This window comes from Euprymna scolopes, chromosome 2, assembly GCF_053919585.1.
Source record: "Euprymna scolopes isolate OS-2025 chromosome 2, ASM5391958v1, whole genome shotgun sequence".
Taxonomy (NCBI): Eukaryota; Metazoa; Mollusca; class Cephalopoda; order Sepiida; family Sepiolidae; genus Euprymna; species Euprymna scolopes.
Window position 1 is genome coordinate 32,175,904 of NC_136483.1, and position 20,531 is coordinate 32,196,434.

The 20,531-nt window shown below is 35.9% G+C and overlaps 1 long non-coding RNA gene across 3 annotated transcripts in view; it reads left to right on the top strand.

The window, feature by feature from the left end:
- LOC145290531 (uncharacterized) overlaps positions 1-20,531 on the top strand; it is an 87,001-nt gene that overhangs the window by 35,216 nt on the left and 31,254 nt on the right. For all 3 annotated transcript variants that reach the window (XR_013869321.1, XR_013869320.1, XR_013869322.1), the window contains exon 2: positions 15,249-15,382. This is a non-coding gene — a long non-coding RNA (uncharacterized LOC145290531). The remainder of the gene's footprint in view (positions 1-15,248; positions 15,383-20,531) is intronic.

Genomic DNA, 20,531 nt, shown 5'->3' on the forward strand with positions numbered 1-20,531 from the left:
GTTTGTATTTGTGTTTTGTGCTTGAGTTTGTATTTGCGTTTGTGTTTGTGTTTGTGTTTCGTGTTTGTATTTGTGTTTGTGTGTGTGTGTGTGTTTGTGTTTGTATTTGTGTTTTGTGTTTTGTGTTTGTGTTTGTATTTGTGTTTGTGCTTGTGTTTGTGTGTGTGTTTGTGTTTGTGTTTGTGTGTGTGTTCATGTGTGTGTTTGTGTTTGTGTGTGTGTTTGTGTGTGTGTTTGTGTTTGTGTGTGTGTTTGTTTTTGTATGTGTGTGTTTGTGCTTGTGTTTGTGTTTGTGTGTGTGTGTTTGTGTTTATGTTTGTGTGTGTGTTTGTGCTTGTGTTTGTGTTTGTGTGTGTTTGTGTTTGTGTTTGTGTGTGTTTGTGTTTGTGTTTGTGTTTGTATTTTTAGTTTATGTGTGTTAATCTCCGCATACAAGAGTTTTCCTTAATATTTTTGCAATTTTCATTACTGTTATCTGTTGTATCTTATTAGCCATTCCTCTGATTCTGATCTCTCCCATTTTCTTTTCAAAGTCTTTAGGTGTTGTTCCTAGCGCTTCTACTATTAATGGTGTTATCCTAACTTTTTTCATCTCCCATATTCCTTTGAGCTCTCCGGTCAGTTCAGTGTATTTAGTCCGCTTCTCCTCTTCTTGATTTTCACTCTGTGGTCTGCTGAGACAGCAAAATCTACAATCTGACAGGTCTTTTCTTTTTTATTAACTAGTATGACATCCGGTCGTCTTGTTTGGATGGGTTTATCTGTTTGTATATCCATGTCCCATAGGAGTTATTATTATTATTATTATCATCATTATTATTATTATTATTATTATTATTATTATTATTATTATTATTTGTACTCACTGGGAGTTTTCACACAGGCCAGTATCAAAAATTTCTCTCTGTCAATAACCTATCGTGTTCCCTGGAGTTTGAGTAGCAATAACTCTTCCCAATGTCTTCCAATGTGCATTATTACAACAGCCATTTATCATTGATTTCTCGATGGTAGTGATCATTGGTTTTTACTGGAATTTGGGTGGAAATAAGCCTTCCCAAAGTCTCAGTCCTCTTTGCACTCATCTAGTGAAAATCTGGTTAGTGTTTTCTCTTCTCGGTTTTCTCATCCTCCTTTATCCCACTATTTGTTGTGGTGCCAGTTGATGCCGACACTTTTTCTTAATTTTTTTTTTTTGGGGGGGGGGAGCATAAAATTATACTGTTTTATGTGGTGTTTCTTTGTGTTTCACTTCTGTAGCAGTTTCTATGTCCAGCTTGCGTCTGTAGCCCATGCGTATTACTCTCTTGATTCAAGAGTTTCCCTTAATATTTCAGCCATTTCCATTACTATTATCCGTTGTATCTTCTCAGTCATCCCTCTGATTCCAATCTCTCACATTTTTTTTCCAAAGTTTTTCAGGATTGTTCCTAGTGTAACGATGTTGCATGCAGGCTAAGAGTTGAGTGGAGTGTTTAACATGAAGTTTAAGAAATTTATCATTTTCTCCAAAGTCTGGAATATTTTTTTATTGCCGATATGAAAAACAGAAAAGAACAGTAAAGTTGACATGGTGACAAAATGTCTGCTTTGTTTTAGGAAATATTGTCATTTGGTCTACCTGTTATATTTAAGTACCAAACCTCTCTGTGTAAGTAATAGGAATTAAACCCGAAAGATAATACAGTTCTTTAAGAGAAAAATAATTTGAGTTGGAGAGAAAGAAGGAGGAGGGAAAAAGAATTAAAAAGAGATATGGCTAAGATAGAGAAGGAAGAGGTTCACGAGAAAAGAGAAAATAAAAAGAATATAAATAATGGGATAGAGAAAGGAAAGAGTAATCTCTAGAGAGGAAAACAGAATGATTTCAAGAGATGGGTGGTTGGAATTAGCGTTTGATAAAAACCATTGTGTTCTGAGAAACAAGGGATTTGGCTGGCTGGCATTGAAGAGAGCACATCGTCCCTGGGCTCTTGCCCATGGGAAGACTCCCCCTCACCACCACCATCACCGCCATAAGAGCTAAGTTGAAAGGCCCTTGTTCCTAGCTGGGAAATTGTCTAAATGAACTTAAGATGTAATAACCTACACCATAAAGCCATTGAGAACCCAACGAACTTAGCTTTCCTTGTACGATGTTTGCCGTGAAGATATTTTCAATAAATATTTTTGTTCATAAGAAATGATCTCAGGCTATTGTTGACTTGAAACACGATTTATCACAGCAACGACGCCAAGATGCAGTTGAGAAGAGCAGCATACAAGCCATTCACCAGAGCATCTACGAAGGATGAACTCAACCGCAGCATTGTCTCTTCACTTATATTTTGGGGGGCTAATTTGCTGCATTCACTTATTATATTGTTTACCATTTAATCTCTTTATCTACAGAGCCTGCGGCTGTTTTCTTGTATCGTGTAGATGTTTGCTTTGATGTGGTTGGTTCTACTCGTGTCATTCAGTTCTCCAAGTAGAATGTATTCATTTTTTATGATAAGTATGTCATAAAGATTATTAGAGCTCAATAGTATGCCGCGAAAATTTTTCTAATTTATTGTTTTCCTTAATTTTTTAATATGTTACTATTTGCAACATGGCAATTACGTAGATACTATTTTTTTTTACTCGAAATTCAATATTTTTTAATTATTATTATTATATAAAAACACCAGGTCTCCCTTTAAGGTTTCAGCCATTTTCTTAGATATGCGTTCATGCGTTTTCCTCCAGTGTCTGTAATAGAGTGTCATCCGCAGGTGACAAACAGTTTTCCTATCCACCGGAGATGTTTCTATTAATAAATACTCACACATTATTACTTACATAATACGGATGTTTAAATATATGGAATAATGATGAGTTCATTATTAACGGATACTCAAATTTAACAGCTAAATCTGACCCCCAAGATCGCCATGGGCATGGAATATGTGCCTACATTAAGGATGGCTTCCCGTGTGGCAGGGATATCTCTAGAGAAGATCCTAATTTACCCTATATGTGCTTCAGGGTTGCACTTGTTAACACCACTGCATTTATATTTGCCCTCTATAGGCCCCACAACAGCTGAGTTACTATCTTTAAGAGCATATCTGAGAAAATAGACCACATACTGTCTTCACATCCCTCGGCTAACATCCACATCTAGGGTGACTTCAACGTCCATAACGTGGAATGGCTGACCCATTCTAATAAGACAGATGATGAGGGGAGGTTTTGTCATGATTTTGCCATTGCTTATGACCTCACTCAGATTGTTCGCGAACTCACCTGTGTGCCCGATACACCCGGTCAATATGCAAGCCTCTTAGACCTTTTTCTCTCAACTTCCCCTGAGCTATGTTCATGTCCCGTTCATTTTCCTCTAGGATCCTCCGACCACTCCGTCGTATCAGTTAAGATAAAAACAAAATGTAAGAAGCCCCCAGACGTACCCCTCCACCGTACTGTATACCGATACTCTATGGCTGACTGGGATAGCTTCCGTACATTCATATCTGATTTACCTCTGCACTCCATGTTTAAAAAGGAAGTGTCCTCTATAGTATCAGATCTGACCGAATGGTTAATTGTAGGCATAGACCAATTCATACCATCTAAAAAATTCCAACAAAAACCTAACAGCCAGCCATGGTTCTCCCCAGAATGTGCTGCTGCTATCGCGCACAGAAATCACTTTTTCCATAGCTACCAACGTAATAGATGCACTGAGACTAAAGCTGCTTTCAGGTCTGCCAGCAACCACTGTAAAAGAGTAATAAAAATGCAAGAGAGCTATATGCCCAGTCTGTTAAATCCAAGGTAGCTGATCAGCGGCTTGGTTCCCACCAGTTTTGGCAAATAACAAACAAGATCCTGAACAGAAGTGTGCGTTCTATCCCAACCATTATCAATGGACCAAAGGTCATCTCGTCAGCGTCAGACAAGGCCAAACTATTTGCAAAGAATTTTGCAGCTAACTCTACCCTATGCGACGAAGGCCATCAACTCCCCATATTTCCTCCTATAACACAGAACACGCTAGGTAACATACAAATATCCGTGCATGAAGTCGCCAAGCTAATGAAGAACCTAGATTCCAGTAAAGCAACTGGCCCTGATGGCATCCCAATTATAGTGTTAAAAAAGCTTCAACCAGAACTTGCTCCCATACTTACGAAACTATTTAAGCGCTGCCTTAAGGAGAAGTGCTTTCCGACTCCCTGGAAGACCTCATCAGTTTGCCCTGTATTTAAGAATTCAGGTGATAAGTCATCTCCCTCTCAGTACAGACCAATAAGTCTCCTGTGTGTTATGAGTAAGTTGCTAGAATCCATATTAAATAGAGAAATAGTCAACCACCTCAGCAGGAATAACCTTCTTAGTGACACACAATATGGTTTCCGCTCTGCAAGATCTACCGCAGATGTGCTGACTGTTATATCCCACAGGATTAGTGAATCTCTTGACAAAGGCTTCCTTTCTAGGGCAATTGCTCTTGACATATCAAAGGCCTTCGACAAGGTATGGCATAAGGGTCTACTTCACAAGATTTCCAGCTACGGTATAACTGGAAATGTTTTCTCAATCATTAAATCATTTCTCTCCGATAGGCTCATAAGAGTAGTGGTAGCTTTTTTTTTTTTTTTTTTTTTTTACAAAGTGATCACCACTTATCAAGGCCCGGAAGCCACTCAGGGACAAGGGTTATTGCAAGTACATTAAGTTAGTGAGGAGATTTGCTGAAGTGTTTACTTAAGGGGGCGGTCCATTAGGAATTTGTTAACATTGGACTTGAAGACATCCAAATTGTAGTCCGGAGGGAAGCAGGCAGACGGAACAGAGTTCCACAGGCGTGCAGTTCTAAGAAAGAAGCTTTGTTCATGGAATCTGCATTTTGATTTAGGCACAGATATAGAGTGGGGGAAATTTTTCACAGTGGATTCAGCTAGACGGGTGTTTCTCGTGAAAGATTGGCGAGGGGGGACCAGAGATTGGAGTTCAGACGAGCACCTGCCATGGAAATAACAATAAAACAAGGACAGGCTCGCAACGTCTCTTCTGTGGGAGAGAGGTTGCAGGGTAGAGAAAAGGGCATCCCCCACTAAGCCACGAAGTCTATTTTGTACTCTGTCAAGGCAGGATAGGCTGTTTTTAGCAGCTCCTGCCCAGATATGGCAACAGTATTCCATCCTTGGACGTACTTGGCTTTTATATAGATAGAGAATTGCATCAGTAGTGAGATATCTTCTGGAGCGGTAGAAGGATCCCACCATCTTTCCAGCGACCTTGGCAACAGACTTGATGTACGTGTTCCATTTCAGATCAGGAGTAAAGTTCAAACCCAGAAGCTTGTCAAAACACGGAGCCTCACCCAGACGAGAGCCATCCATCACAATTGATGCCAGATGGGGATCAGAGCGTTGATGATTTAAGGATAGGAGTTTGGTTTTGGATGCATTAAAGGTAACCAGCCACATCTTCCCCCACTGAACCACGCGCTCGAGATCAGAGGAGAGAGAATCAGAGAGAACTTTGTCATTTACAGCCTTTGATGTGTTGCCGTAGATGGTTGTGTCATCAGCATAGATGTCAACGAATGATTTAAGTATGTGTTTAGGGAGGTCATTGATGTAGATCAGAAAGAGAGTTGGGCCCAGGATTGACCCCTGGGGGACTCCAGCATTTATATTGCAGGCCTCCGATTTTTGTCCATCGACCACTACTCTTATGAGCCTATCGGAGAGAAATGATTTAATGATTGAGAAAACATTTCCCGTTATACCGTAGCTGGAAATCTTGTGAAGTAGACCCTTATGCCATACCTTGTCAAAGGCCTTTGATATGTCAAGAGCAATTGCCCTAGAAAGAAAGCCTTTGTCAAGAGATTCACTTATCCTGTGGGATATAACTGTCAGCACATCTGCGGTAGATCTTGCAGAGCGGAAACCATATAGTTGGACAAAAATCGGAGGCCTGCAATATAAATGCTGGAGTCCCTCAGGGGTCAATCCTGGGCCTAACTCTCTTCCTGATCTACATCAATGACCTCCCTAAACACATACTTAAATCATTCGTTGACATCTATGCTGATGACACAACCATCTACGGCAACACATCAAAGGCTGTAAATGACAAAGTTCTCTCTGATTCTCTCTCCTCTGATCTCGAGCGCGTGGTTCAGTGGGGGAAGAGGTGGCTGGTTTCCTTTAATGCATCCAAAACTAAACTCCTATCCTTACATCATCAACGCTCTGATCCCCATCTGGCATCAATTGTGATGGATGGCTCTCGTCTGGGTGAGGCTCAGTGTTTTGACAAGCTTCTGGGTTTGACCTTTACTCCTGATCTGAAATGGAACACGTACATTAAGTCTGTTGCCAAGGTCGCTGGAAAGATGGTGGGATCCTTCTACCGCTCCAGAAGGTATCTCACTACTGATGCAATTCTCTATCTATATAAAAGCCAAGTAGTCCAAGGATGGAATTCTGTTGCCATATCTGGGCAGGAGCTGCTAAAAACAGCCTATTCTGCCTTGACAGAGTACAAAATAGACTTCGTGGTTTAGTGGGGGATGCCCTTTTCTCTACCCTGCAACCTCTCTCCCTCAGAAGAGACGTTGCGAGCCTGTCCTTGTTTTATCATTATTTCCATGGCAGATGCTCGTCTGAACTCCAATCTCTGGTCCCCCCTCCCCAATCTTTCACGAAAAACACCCGTCTAGCTGAATCCACTGTGAAAAATTTCCCCCACTCTATATCTGTGCCTAAATCAAAACGCAGATTCCATGAACAAAGCTTCTTTCTTAGAACTGCACGCCTGTGGAACTCTGTTCCGTCTGCCTGCTTCCCTCCGGACTACAACTTGGATGTCTTCAAGTCCAATGTTAACAAATTCCTAATGAACCGCCCCCTTAAATAAACACTTCATCAAATCTCCACACTAACGTAATGTACTTGCAATAACCCTTGTCCCTGAGTGGCTTCCGGGCCTTGATAAGGGGTGATCACTGTGTAAAAGAAAAAATAAATAAATAAAATACGTAATAAATCATTTGTTTTGTTATACTTTGAACTTACCCATGAACTTATAAACATTCATAAAACTTGTAAACATTTATAAACATTCATAAGACTTGTAATGCTTTTTACAATTTATATATCTCGTGTTCAATATTAACAGATTCTTTGTAGGTATTTCTTATCTCATATTTATGTATTGAGTATTAAGCTATCAACCGGGAAAAATTAGATTATGGAAGAATACTGAATACCTGATATAATTTATTTATATGAATATTTTTTTCTTCATATGATCTTTACTTTTAATTATTTTATTGGCTCTCTAAGTAGAATATATTCATTTTTTTTGTGTGTCACAAAGATTATTCGAGCTCAATAGCATGCCGCGAAAATTTACAGAGCTCATTAGTGTGCCGCCATATAAAAAAACCTAAGAAACCACTGACTTATATGACTGTCAGTTCGCGATAATCAAGTTCGAAATAACAGTTTTAGATGCGTCTATATATTTTTATAAGATGCTTTGTCCGTCCGTTTCTGACGCTTATCTCTTCTTGTCTAAACTAATCATTGCCTAATCTATCACGAGAAAGGCACGATTATCTAGCCAAATGACGACGATTTAAAGCACACGTGTGTGCGCGTATGCGTGTGGTCCTGGTTGCCATTCATGTAGGATAGATATTTTCCCACGTTCAACTACAACAGTGTGTACTATGCGAGTCGGCTGTTTTTCGTATAAAAATATGAAAGCTTTTTTTCCTTTTTTCACTCAATAGCAATCGTTAAGACAAACACTCGGATACAGGAGCATTTACAATGAGGATTTGGTCAAAATGTCAGCTGTCAAAAATGGGAAAAAGGAAAGAAAGAAAGATGGATGGAAAATAAATGAGAATAACGAAAAAAAAAAAGAAAGAAAAAAAAAGAAGGAAAGAAGAAAATTATTTGGAAAAAAGTAAAACTTTGTTTATTTCTCAATTTTATGGCACATCAACCTTCTTTATTCACTTAATGCCGGAACACAATACATATTAAGAACTGATAATTATAAACGATTATTTGAACACAAGTTGTTACCTAAAATCTCTGTATTAATAAAACTTTCAGACAAGATCTTGTGTGTTTGGGTTTGTATATCTCTGTTATGTTATTAGTCTACCGGAAAAGACCGGAAAGAAAAATAGTCGATTATTATGATTATGATGGTCAATTAAAAAAAATTAAACCCTTATTTTCAATTCTGTTTAAAATTGATCATGGTTTCCGTCCAGTCTCAATGGATTCCTCCCGTAATGGTATCTGCATGTGTAATTATGGAGTAAGGTTTTTGCAATCCCCAACCACATTTCTTCTGAATTAACATTGCATGAGTCCAGTAGGAAACTATGTCACCTGGAATTCCGAAATGGTCACCCATTTTAGTATGATCAGGACCAACCTTGCTTAACTACGGTGATCTAACGGGAACCTGTGTGTCAATGTGTTTATACTGTATATCGCTGAAACTGGTCGTTCACAATTATCGAATTTAAATCATTTAAATAATTTACATGGTGGAAGGATAAAATTGTCGCCCCAGAAAAGACGTCATGATTCCATTTCCGTTTGATAAAAATCGATTTTCTTTTTTTGTTACAGACCATCTACTAGTTGGCCAGTTGTGTACAAATCCCAAAAGCGATAGGAGCCTTCTATCATGTCTGACAGTGATACAATGTTCAACAAGTGAGATCAGAGATGTGCCAATGTACAACTCATGCTCTCTACCGGTTCAAGTTATAACAACAGGACCATTGTCAGCACCCTCAAAATGCAAATCTGGACGGTTCAGCACTTAAGGGCACAGCTCAATGAAGTTTCTTGCCACATTTATGGTCTTTGGTTTCAAGCGAGGGCCACATCATGCCACATCCCATCATCAAAGTCGGCTTAAAATCAATGACAAAGAGTAGCTTGATGTGCTGAACAGTATGGTGATCCCCTGGGGCAATCAAGTGGCTGCTGGCAACAAGATTTGGCACCGGCTCTCAAGTCCAAAGAGGTCCAGGCTGGGCTTCAGAAGGAGTGCTATGACTTTGTACCTTTCTCTCATTGCCCCCCCCTTCTCCCCTGACCTGAACCTGCTGGACTACTTCGTTTGGTCATATGTCGAGAACATCACCAACATGACCTCCCACAACACCAAAGCCAGCCTAATCGCTGCCATTCACCAAGTATTCACTGAGTTCCCACTGGCGCTTGTAGAAAAGGCATGATCCCAGTTCCAGATCCATATTGAGGTGGTGATTGAGGCTGCTCTACTACATAATCAAGTTACCTGAATTGATTTTTTCAATAAAAGTTTTAAAATAAAGTTGTATTGTGTTTTCTTTAGGACGAAAAATTTATCATTCCACCCTGTAAAAATTGAGTTTTTTAGAATGTTTTTCTTTGCAATTCAATTGAATATGTTATATATTATCAAGAAATGAGTTATTTTATTTTTTATTTTTACAAAACATGATAATATTGAATTCATTTCCATTTCCTATTTACGAATTCAAGATAAGTTTAAACGAAAATATTGATTATATATAAAACAACTAGCCTGGGTGCCCAGCGTTGCCCGAGTGTTTGGAGGTATGTGTTGAGCAAAAAAAAAAGTGGTAGTAGGACAGCAGGCTCGATACCATGACGCGAAGGCAGAAAAAGAAAGTGAAAGAAAACCTGACGTCTTATCCCTACTCCATGACGCGACGGGAAGTTCGGAACTTTGAAATTAATAAAGTTATTCCAACCGATACAATAACTTGCAAAAATGACGACGAAAAAAAAATGGACCCTTCTTGTAGAAAACTGCCCAGTTGAGAGTGAAAGAATTAATGTTTTTAGCCAATTTTTCGATATTTGCTGTCCGAAGGGGTGAGCTTCAAAATGATGCTGATCTCATGAAAATCCGTCGCCTCTGTCGAAAGTTTTAGGCATACATACATACATACATACATACATACATACATACATGGTGATGGTGATTGACAGAAGAAGACCATCTTTCTCTTGCTTTATTGTTGACTAGCGAGGGGTACCCGGCGTTGCCCGAGTGTTTGGAGGTGTGTGTGGAAACTCCGGGGGTGGGGGAGTTAAAAAAATATGTTTTGGTAGGTAAGTATGAGGATCGAACCCGAACCGTTGAGGCAAAGTTGTAAATTAAAGTGTGAAAAAAAAAGCATGCAACGTTAACCATTGCCCCACCACGAGATGCTAACGGAAACACGTTCAAAGTTATTTAATTACTTGGATTTGGCAGGTGCCCGTTTTAATGAGTTAATGAGGTCAAGTTTGACTGTGGGATTTTTATTTTCCCAAGATGTTATAGGAAAAAGACTAACCCACATGCGGCGAGTGACAAATGTTAAATATTTATCTTCCCGAAATCGAGCAAATTAAATAGACAGGCGAGCTTCGTAGTTAACTGTGAGATATTACGATTTATATGTGATATAAAAAGTTTTAAAACGTTGTGAAGCGACCGACCGCTTCTCTGAAAAAAGCCTTTTGTAGACATACAGGAAAAGCGAACACACATACAAACATACATACATTTTCGCTTTTATATTTATAGATTACTCATTCATTTTCATGTATTTTTTAAATATCTTTTTTTTTCTTTTTTTTAAAATTATATACACATATATACACTTATACACACATACATATATACATGTGGAGATGTGATCAAGATGCATCAATTTCTATTTTCTGTGGGAACGAAGGTAGCTCTTCATACCAGCCCTGCTCTCACACAGTCTGTTGCAAAGGTCACACTTAAGCTGAGACTGAGAGATGCCAACTGGTGCTGCTCTACTGTGGATGCTCATATGATGCTTCAGGCCTCCACTCGATTTACAGACCACAGAACAAACAGAACATCTGTGCCTTGCAATGTTTTCCCCATCAAAGAAAGATTGATCTCTATGTGAACGCTTGTGGTTAGCTAGGCCAGCTCCGGATAAAGTCATTTTAGCGCATAAATCACAGGTGTGGTTCTGCATGAAATCCTCCGACAGACCTGATATATCTGAAAGATTTTTCTTCCGGATATCACGCTTCATTTTTGCATGCTCATATTTTTTCTTCTCAAAACTATCACAGCCATGATAGACCAAGGAGTACCACTTTTTACGATCATTGGAAGCATTTTCCCAACTGAACACGTCAATACCAAGAGCTTTAAGATTATCTTTGATGTTATCCTTAAAGCATTTCCTCGGTTTATGTTGTGGACGCTTTCCTTGTGTAATTTCACCATAGAACAGGCGCTTTGGCAATCTATCGTCGTCCATCCTTGTCAGATGTCCAGCCCACCCCCCTGGTTGCATATAATCAACTTCTTGATACAAGGTACGTCAGCCCGCATGAGAACATCCATATCAGGTATAAAAGTGCTCCACCTGATGCCCAGAATGTGTCTCAGGAATTTCTGGTGCACTCTCTCCATGACTTTTATGTGTCTACCATGAGTTGTCCAGGCCTCAGAAGCGTAAAGCAGGGATAGTAAAATACAAGATTGATAGACACTGTTCTTTGTATGAATAGTTATACCCCTGTCAGACCATACACGCTTCTCTAAGCCACCAAAAGCCTTAGTGGCATGCTGTATCCTATAGTTGACCTCAGCATCCAGGGTTCCATATCTGGCGAGAGTACTACCCAAATACACAAATGTGTCAACCACGGCAAGTCTCTGGTTGTTGACAAAAATATTTGGTTCCACATACAAACTACCGGGTGGAGGTGTGAACATAACTTTAGTCTTTTTAAGACTAATAGTAAGCCCAAAAGATGTGCAGGCTCCCGAAAACAGATCCATGATACCCTGCATATCCCTCTCACCATGGGTTACGAGATCGGCGTCATCCGCATAAAGCAATTCACGAACCAGGTGCTGAAAGGTCCTTGTAGAAGCATGAAAACGACGAAGATCAAAGACCCTACCTGATGTTCTGAAATGCAAATAAACACCTAGAGAACATTCCCTAAAGGCATATGATAACATAGTTGCAAAATAAATTGAAAAAAGTGTAGGTGCTAGGATATCACCCTGCTTCACACCATTGTCAACCGAGATGAGTTCCGATAGGCATCCGTTGAAGTTCAAGCAAGCCTTCATATTAGTGTGGAGCTCCCTGAGTAATCGTAGAAATTGAGGTGGGCATCCCAACTTCCCCAGAATTATCCATAGGGCACTTCTGTTCACTGTATCAAAAGCCTTAGTCAAATCAACAAAAACCTGATAAATACATACATACATACATACATACATACATACATTTAAACAGCTAAGTGAGATTTATATTATAGAAGATGAATATTTTTTTTAACTCTTCAGCTTGATGACATGTTGAAATTTTGCTTAACTCTAATATATTTTGTTCAGATTTCGTTAAATGCAATATAGGGGTGAGGGTGAGAGTGAACACCTAATAAAAAAATTGGCCTCATATATTTTATGAAAACTGCATTTTAAATATAAATTAATTCAAAAGTGAATACGTACAGAAATTTGGTTGACCTGTACAATGCACCCCATTGTTTTTTTTTTTTTGTTGTTGTTTTTTTACTTTTCGTCTTTCTTCAAATTTTTTCAGTGGATTATTATCGACTGGACACTAATCAACCAGATTATATTAAAAAAAAAAAAAAAAGCAAACAAATTCAATATTTTAATATTTGTAAGAGGTGCTCAGTTTCTAACACAACGTTCTCGAATTTCAATGAGTGTGTGCAAAAACAAACATGACGACTAGTGAAAACAATATGGAATATATTGGATGATAAAGATCTTAATATCATTGCCTTTCGATTGATAAATGAAAATTCCTTAATATAAGAAGAGTGTGCATGTTCCCATCAACTGGTTCCAATACCAGGAATCGATTTATTATAACGTCTTATGACATCTTACATGTCTTTATCTGAACATTCACTGCCACTTTTAAAATACTTGATTTGTTTATTTATAAATATATATTTATTTTTCATTACACTAAGAAGCAGCTAACAATCTTTAAGGACAGTGCTCACTGCTCAACCAGCGAAGGAGGTTGGGTTTATATTGTTATCCAGGTAGAGATATTTAGCTGTATCACAGATTTCACTGAAATGCTGGTGATTGATATTTAATAAATTTCTTTAAACATTGACCATCATTTTTACAGCGCTATACTTGTTTATTTACGAAAAGCTTTGCATTACCCACACGCATGCACACACATCTAATCTAACATATACTTTTAAATATATATATAATATATATATTCTATCCATGTGTATTCCTTTTTAGTATATTTAAATATGTATGAATAAAAAATCAATACGAGAAATATATGAATGTTTATATCTTTTTTGTATTTATTGTATTTATTTCCTGTCTGTTGTGATTCACACTGAGGAAGATCGAAGGATCGGTCGAAAATTATGTGCTTTTGAAAGAAACATTCTTGTTTTTTTCAAAAGACTTTTTGTATTCCTACACGTCAACACACAGGAAATAAATACAAAAAAGATATAAACATTCATATATTTCTCGTATTGATTTTTTATTCATACGTATTTAAATATATATATATATATATATATATATATATATATATATATATACAATATATATATATATATATATATATATATATATATATATATATATATATATATATATATATATATATATAAAGCTGATTGGCTAACTAAAATCTCAATAGAGGGGGTGCGTGTATAAAAAGGACAGACAACCACAAAATTCGCGCATAAGCCTGAAGAGTCCTTGAGTGGATGAAACGCGGAATATTCAGTGTAGCTTAATCGCCATATATATTTTATAACTAACTAACTAACTAACTATATATATATATATATATATATATATATATATATATATATATATATATATATATATATATATATATATATATATATATATAAACTCACATTAGCCAAAATATGCGTCAAGGGGGATGATACTGATACTGATGTGCGTTAAGGGGGATAACTTTGAAAAATTACTCTTTAGTTGTCTCCCTTCTAACAGTTTGATTTGCGTACTAAAAACGCCTACTCTAATTTCTTATCACTGGCGCCATTTTCCTTCTTGACTTTTTACATCGTAGCGTCAGCAGATGAATGTTGTGGTATACATCATCGTATTTAATCATGAACACAGTTCAGTCAGTCAGCTAGCTAGCTGGGCGTGAAATTGTAAGGCAAAGGTTGCGCAATTCTTAGCCAACCATCTTATCGGTCGGCACTGCACGAATCCAGTGGCAAGGAGAAGTCCAGGGCGTCAGGAAATAATGTCGAGGTAAGCTAAGAGCACACACAGCATTTGAAATTTCCAAATGGTCACTCATTTTGATACTGACCAGATTCAACGTTGCTTAACTTGATCTAACGGGAACCGGTGTGTCAATATGATTATGCCACATATGCCGTTCTTACTAAGTGAATACACTAACTTACGTACGGCAACTGGTCTAGGAGAAGGAAAATACCTGCAAATGGATTCGTCTTTCTATCAGATGATAAATAACATGTATCAGCAGAATAATTACTTTCTTGGCGGTAAGAGTTGATCGTGTTCTTTCCAATTAAAAGCAAATTTTTATAATAGAACTGTATTATTATATCAGACATGTATGTATGTATGTATGTATGTATGTATGTATGTATGTATGTATGTATGTATGTATCAGGATATCGAGTTGTGATCCAAAGTTCAGTGAGGTAAGCCATTGATGAATGGCCTCATAGTCTTTATTAAGGCAACTATCTAGGAGAAAGTCTCTCATTAGCCCTTATTCTTAAGCGGTTTTTGTTCTTGGTAATTTATTTATTTATTTATTAATTGTTTTTAAACAGCAACAACAACAACAACAAATAATAATAATAATAATAATAATAATAATAATAATAATAATAATAATAATAATAATAATAATAATAATAATAACAACAACAACAAATAATAATAATAATAATAATAATAATAATAATAATAATAATAATAATAATAATAATAAAAAACCCGATTATATAAAACCTGCTGCTCTACTGAATTGGATATAATGAACACGTTACTTGTTTCAAGCTTCTTGCTATTGCAAATCAGAATCGTTACGATATTGTACACGTCTTACACGATTTGTATGCATATTGTTGACATTTCATACTGTGGCATTTTTGTTTTTTAATTCTTTTTTTTTTTTTCAGTCTTGTCAGACATTTCAGTGATGGTGGATGGCCATGCTCGTCTAGTAAGTCAACAGCCATGATGGCACGTTTGTACGAACTATAAGTCCAGAACCAGAGGCATACTTCTGAGAAGAGTCTATTGTTACGCTCGGGTAACATGGACCAAAGATATTAATTTTATTTATTTATTTTTTTTTTAAATAAGAACGTAAATAGTACTTTGGACTGACGACGTTACAGGCTTTAATTACGAGCGCTTAATTAGTGGCACCCCTCCCCTTCAAACGACAGAGACACAAAGTTGGGTTTTATGTGGAGAAAAATCCATCTTCCTACAAAGAGGTACTAGTGATCGAGACAACAATAAAAATTGCCTCAGTCTGGAAGTATTTCTCCTCCGCTGACTGAGGTAAAAATAAAATGTACCATTAGAACATATACTACACTTTGCTCCTAACCAGAAGGGTCCCAAAGTATAATTTCAAAACCAACGTAATACTTTTGGGATGATTCTTGCTTAGACTCAGATAATTATGGACCCGAGAAATTCATTCAATTTTTATTTTGGTTATAAACGTGTGTATAAATAGTAATTTGGACTAATGATAAACCGGGACCCATTTTAATCATTTCGAATCAATATTTCATTGGGAATATTAGCAGCTTTCATGTCGTGTTTACTATGAATAAAAATATCAGTTATTTCTGATCTATGCAAAGTGCCTTTTACTAAATGTATTTAATTTCTTAATTAAATAATTTATATAATAGTTAACGTATAAATGATCAATAGTCAAATAGTCGAACATTAGTTAAATAGTAATTAAATAATAATTCAATTATAGTTAGATAATAATTAAATTAAAATATTAGTCAAACAATAGCTAAATTATACATACATAGCAGTTAAATAATAATTTAAAGATAAATGAATAGTATTTAAATTATGGTTTGATAATGGTTACATTATAAATATTCGCAAAGTTTGAGTACATTACAATCCTTTTCACATCGTGTCAGGTAAACATCTCTACAAGACGCATATATATATTATATGGAAAAATGCGCGCATGAAAAGTAATATTCTTAAGATTTTATTAAACCTGGAAAAGTAAAGGACAAGATATTCAACCTGGAAAAGTAAAGAACAAGATATTCTAGTAAAGTAAAAAATAAGAATTTTTTAGACTTACAATATTGCAGCTAAAAATAAAATTTGAATATTGATAAATATTTTATTTATTATTTGCATATGTTGTTGTTTATTGTTGAGTTAGAAAGGGTGTCAGTCGCTGGATTGAACTTATTTCCCCCCTATTATTTGCATATATTTATGTAGTGAAAATTGTTTGAATAAAATTAATTCATTAGTTAGTTAGTTAGTAGATGGAATTAATAATTTTATAATTTACATAAAAATTAATAATTTTATTATATCATAATTAGGATTATTTAATTCTTTCTAAGTCAACAATAAACAACAACATATGCAAATAATAAATAAAATATTTATCAATATTCAAATTTTATTTTTAGCTGCAATATTTTAAGTCTAAAAAATTCTTATTTTTTACTTTACTAGAATATCTTGTTCTTTACTTTTCCAGGTTGAATATCTTGTCCTTTACTTTTCCAGGTTTAATAAAATTTTAAGAATATTACTTTTCATACGCGCATTTTTCCATATAATCCATGATTTTTCCAGGCATTGCTATTGTATTAATATATAAATTTATAATATTTATTAATGATTGTAAAAAAAAATTAGCTCTCAAACACACATTTATGCAATATTTATCATTCAATCACAGTAGTTCCGAGCCAGGGTCTCTACCGAGACTGCGGTTCATGAATTCGTGATCTGTATAGAGCGTAAACTAACAAAAAAGAAGATGGCGCTCGGTGTCTTTTTAGATATCGTTGGAGCTTTTGACAACATACCCTTCAGTAGTATGTTCAAGTCGCTACGAGAACTCAATGTGCCACCAGTACTCATCCGATGGATTGAGTATATGGTGAGGCACAGAACAGTTCAAGTAGAACTACTGAGGGCAACTGTTAAAAGGGAAGTAGTTAAATGAAACCTCCAAAGTGGGATTTTATCACCTTTACTATGGAACTGTATGCTGAATCCTCTTTTAAAGGAGTTTAAAAATAGAACTATTTATGCCCAGGCTGCTGCTGATGACATCGCAGTGCTGGTCGCGGGTTCAAAAGCATCATTGGTCAGACGCATTGCCAAAATGGGACTACATTTTTCATCAAATGTGATAACGAAAAATTTTAGTTCATTCAAAGAATATGTATATCATAGAATTCACTAATATTTTTAATCGATAAATTCACCATTTTTTGCTATAAAATCATAAGGAGAGTTAAAAAAAATTAGTTATTAAAAAAAAGTTCATTTTTTTTTTTTAATTATAAAAAAAACGATACACGGGATTGAACCTAAAATCTTTCCACCAACCCCCGGTACTCTAACCGTTACGCTAACAAGTCATATTGGCAAAAAAAAAAAAAATATTTATATACAAAAAAAGTTATGCAAAATAAAAAAAAGCGTTAGTCACTTATGTACTTACTCTCCTGTTTGTGAACCCACATATTTTGTTGTAACTTTTTTTCTACTGAACCAATTTTCGAAATTTTTTTTTTCAAAATGTAGCTAATGAGGTGTTCTATCCAACTATATAACCTGTTTGAAATTTGGTTGCAGACGGAATTAGTGGGGGGGGGGGTTTGAATGTGTCTCGATTCATTCAATTTCGGACTTAAGCATATATTCAACCACTACCGTGGTTGAATGATATATATATATATATATATATATATATATATATATATATATATATATATATATATATACGAGCAAACAGTTAATAAAACATGTTAAAAAACACTTTGAAATGAGTTAAAAACATATTAAATCTGAAAAGGAAACACTAGATAAGTGGATAGTCCTTAATCCGTGGAGTTTCGAAGAAATACTCTCCTTCTCATCAGAGGGTAGAAATTAGCAAAATGCGGGATCGGATTTTGCATGCATATATATATATATATATATATATATATATATATATATATATATATATATATATACTAACAGTTCAGCCCGGCTTTGCTCGGGCCCTATGTACTGTTCATAACTTTATGTACATATGTATATATATTTATTAAAATGTTTGACTCATGTTCAGGTAACCTACATCTAAAATTTCAAGTGTTTAGACCCAAAATTGGCTGAGTAGTTTGCCAGAGACTGCAAAGGTGAAATCTTTTTAACTTTGACCTATTGGCAGCCAAATTTTCGGCCAAATACCGATTAAAAAGCTCGCCCTATATCTAAATACACTTTATGTAAAGTTTCAAATGTTTAGACCAAAAAAATTGGTAGAGACCACAGAGGTAAAATTAAAAAAAAAAAAAATTGGACCTCAATTTGCTCCCCTTAACATTTATAGTTTTGGGCTCAAATCAAATGAAAAAGTTTGATCCATGTCCAAGTAATCTACATCTAAAATTTCAAGTGTTTAGACCTAAAATTTGCGGAGGAGTTTGGTAGAGTTTTCAAAGGTCAAATCGTTGAATTTTGACCCCTTGACAACCAAATTTCTGTCCGAAAACCTATTAAAAAGATTTTTTCCCAAATCTCAATACCCCTTATGCCAAATCTCGAGTTTGTAGACTGAAAATTGACAGAGCAGTGTGGTAGGAAAATGTACACACACACACACACACACACACACACACACACACACACACAATTTCACTTATATAAACTTTTCTAAACTCAGATTTGGCACAATTGAGAGGGGCCCTTTTGAGGGAGCTGGGGGCTTCTACATTAATTAACCTTGTGTCTAACTTGTCTGTACTTGTGAGGTGCTGATGTGTTTAGCAGGTGCTTGTGATTTTGAAAATGTTAGAATATATCAATCTGGTATGACTCAAGCCAAGAATGACACTTTGTTTATAATATTGAACCAAGGCAAAACGATATAAGACCTTAGAATTTGAAAGGTCAACCCCGAAAGAACTCATCGATGCAAAAACAAAACAATGTTTAAACGTTATGTCTATGAATCTCTCTCTCTCTCTCTCTCTCTCTCTCTCTCTCTCTCTCTCTCTCTCTCTCTTTCACTCCCCTTCTCTCTCTTTCTTCATTGAAAGAGAGAATTAAATATAATTCTATTTTTTTAAACAGTTGAAGCTTGCATTTTAGGGTTGAAGGATGCGACATAAAAGTTTTAGCTCCATGAGTCTGGTTTCAACTGGTCTTTATAAAAATATGCTCTGCCAGTGTTAAATGTTAAATAAATTGTATTTTTTATACAAATGCATTTGTTTGCTGTTTCAATACAAGCGTTAAATTTCAGTATGCGGTCCCTTCTGATGATGCAAATGCTGCCTGTGATGATGCAATGAAGACTAGAGAAGCCACCCATGCCAGCCGTTTATAGCCGACGACATCTCAATCTGTTGCGTTAAAGTTTCCATATCCCTATCATTTGATATCGTGTTTAACACCCGGGGAGCTTGTTGCATTCCCAGGACGTCGCTCAATCAAGTAACTCTCCCTGGGAAACGATAGGGTCATACAGATATTCGAGCTCGGATCAAAATATTTGGAATGGTTAATGTAGTTTCTTAGCTAATTTTTTTAAAATAGAGTCCTCCAAAATGTCAACTTCCAATTTTTATTTTTTCCCTTCGCTGACCTAAAGAGTTGTTTTTATCATTTAAGAAAAAAAAAAAATCACCGAACTCCATGTCTGTTTCTCTTGCTCAAACTTGTCCTAATTATTTTTAGTTCTAAGAAAATCGGAAAACAAAGGGTGGTCTACTCCTAAAAAGGGTTGTTACAGTTTTACTAAATTATCCCTGATTTTTATTTTCTTTTGGAAATCATTCTTATTGTCCCATTTCACATCTTTTTCAAATGAAATTGTCAGCATCTCTTGTAAAATTGATTTTAAAACTTTGGAAATATTTGGAGAGTAAATGTGGTATTGTGGTCATTGATAAAGTGAAAGTGATAGGAAAAAGAAAAAAATGAAAGCTACACTGTTCGGTCAAAATGCATCTAGTTATGAATGCGATAGACAAAAGATGACCGCCGACCCCATTTTTGGTGGCTTTGTGTCTAATTTGTAAAATATCTTTATTTTTTTAACAGCATTAATTTGGTAAATGTTTACTTTAACTATAACAGAACACTGACCAATAAAATTTGATTTTTGTATTGGTTTTCGGGGTCGCTGACAACGAATCTGATATTCAAACCCGTCGCAAATTTAC